Genomic DNA, 2,342 nt, shown 5'->3' on the forward strand with positions numbered 1-2,342 from the left:
CCGTCCTGGAAGAGGGATCCCTCCTCAGTAGCTCTTCCTGAGGTTTCTACCATTTCTCCCCCGTTAAAGGGTTTTTTTGGGGAGTTTTTCCTGATCAGCTGTGAGGGTCATAAGGACAGAGGGATGTCGTATGCTGTAAAGCCCTGTGAGGCAAATTGTGATTTGTGATATTGGGCTTTATAAATAAAATTGATTGATGGGCTGAAATTGAATTGACTTCAGGAGGAAATGCAACCAACATTAATTCGGTGAAATCTATAGTGTGAAATCAAAAATGTATCCGTTGGAGTGTGTTCGTTTTTCCCATTTATCACCATAAACTCGATATGTTGCAGTAAAGATAGAGTTACAGGTACCTTAAGTTTTATTTACCTTGCTTTGGTTGCTGAGGTCTTTTGTGCAACAGTCCAGGGATTCCTCAAGAATAAGACAAAGGCAATGAGAAGACTTAAACACTCCTTCAGTGGACAGGATAGGGATGAAAGACTGTCATCTGAGAGGTATAAAGCTGCCAGACAAAATAAGAAAAGCAGTAAAGTATATAGTATAAAGATGCATAAAATGGACATACTCGAGTAAATTACAAGTAATTTGAATTTATACCCACATTCCATCACTGCATTTACACTGCCTACACATTTTTATAAATCATAAACTACAAGTCTGTTTGCTCCTGGTTAAATACCTGAAGAGAGCAGCTCTGGGACTTTTTAGTGTTAGAGATAAAACAAACAATAAATGCATCGATTGAAAACTGTTGTACTTTTAACCTCTCTAACTTCGCCCGGACGCTGATGTCCTCACTCCCTCCCTCCTCTGATAAATGGTGGCCCAATCCCAAACCACTCCCTACCCACTACCACTTTTCTACCGAGTGTCACTCCAAATGAAGTTACACTCGCAGCTGCGGAGGGCACTCCTGATTACGGGGAAGTGTATGAAAGAGAAGCCAAACCATGGGACGCCCTCGCCACTCTACCGGAAGAAGGAAGCAGATGTAACCATGGATACTGACAGACACTTTATGAAAGCAAAATAGAGCAACAGGCTATTAAAAAAAACATTTAATTAATTAAAATTAGTTAAATTAAAAATAAGTTTGAATAAGTCAGATAAGAGATACAGTGCAGTGTAATCAAAGTAATTAACTTGTTCATATTTTCTAGACACAGTTCACACATTCACAGATGAACTTCATTAATTAATCATTAATCATTTTTAATTCGTAGATCGATTAACTGCTTTGTTTTTTCTTCTGTCCCTGTGAACACAGAATTATATATATATTTTTTAAAAATCATGAGAATGGGATGAAGAATTTTTTAGACAGTTTTAAATAGTTTATTTAAGCATAAGACATGTAGGTTTTCATCTTTTGACACCAAACATTCTGTGAGTTTGTTTGAGACTGTATTGACACCAAACATTCTGTGAGTTTGTTTGAGACTGTAAAGTCAGTGTGAGGAAAACAAATGTGTGCTTGATCGAAAATATTTTACAAAGTAGAAAAACGGAACTCTTACATTTGTACGTTGTTTCCTCCATTGTGATGTTGCACTTCCTGCTGGGCTCATCAGAAGCCTGCACTGATGCACACTTGGGGTCCGTCCCAAGTCTCTTAAATTACTGCCAGTTATGTTACCTAGCCGACTTTGCCAGCAGTTTAGCCCCTCCCACCTAGGAAAAAATGCGAGGAGCTAGCGCTAGGAGCAATGAGCGAGCATTGTCGGTTTAAGAGACATGAGACGTCCTTTCCACTGAAGCGTCACGTGAAGTGACGTACTGATTCTCCGCAATCTCGTTGAAAAGTGCCAGATGTAGAGGGCGGGTATTTATACGTCATGGCGTTCAGCTGAAAAACTCTTCCGGATAGGAAGCTGTCAACCATCCTAGCTGGTAGCTGCTTAAAGCTTGCTGCTAGCTCCTAGCGCTAGCTCCTCGCTGCACAAATAAGAGACTTGGGACGGCCTAGAAGATGGCGGACTTCGAACGACTTCTGATTCAAGCGAGGAGCTAGCAGTAGCACTATAAAAATAAGAGACTTGGGACGGACCCCTGCTATTTAAGGGCTGAGCAGTCCACTCGCACTCAGCGATAATTGGTTTGGAACGGCCCTTAATATGGCGGAGCTCCGCGTGACCGCGCAAACGGAGGGGGAGTGAATAGGGCAAGGGGATAGGGGCTGGTTTGGGATTGGGCCAGTATCTCCCAGGCGCACTACGTCATCAAACCATGTGATGTTTGGTATTGCCGGATTCAGGAAGCTCTCGACTTTTCAAAAATAACATAGTCTTTATTTTATTTATTATGTATTTCGCACCAGAGCAGCCTAAACACACAAA

At 41.4% G+C, this 2,342-nt stretch overlaps 2 protein-coding genes across 3 annotated transcripts in view; one reads left to right on the top strand and one right to left on the bottom strand.

Moving 5' to 3' along the window:
• LOC126389837 (E3 ubiquitin-protein ligase TRIM21-like) overlaps positions 1 to 718 on the bottom strand; it is a 9,905-nt gene extending 9,187 nt beyond the window's left edge. Inside the window, exon 1 of the mRNA XM_050043774.1 lies at positions 373 to 718. The gene's annotated coding sequence lies outside the window, so the exon portion shown is untranslated. The remainder of the gene's footprint in view (positions 1 to 372) is intronic.
• The window catches only part of actr2a (actin related protein 2a), a 31,117-nt gene that overhangs the window by 2,127 nt on the left and 26,648 nt on the right, over positions 1 to 2,342 (top strand). The window lies entirely within an intron of this gene.

The sequence above is a fragment of the Epinephelus moara genome, chromosome 5 (assembly GCF_006386435.1).
Source record: "Epinephelus moara isolate mb chromosome 5, YSFRI_EMoa_1.0, whole genome shotgun sequence".
Classification (NCBI taxonomy): Eukaryota; Metazoa; Chordata; class Actinopteri; order Perciformes; family Serranidae; genus Epinephelus; species Epinephelus moara.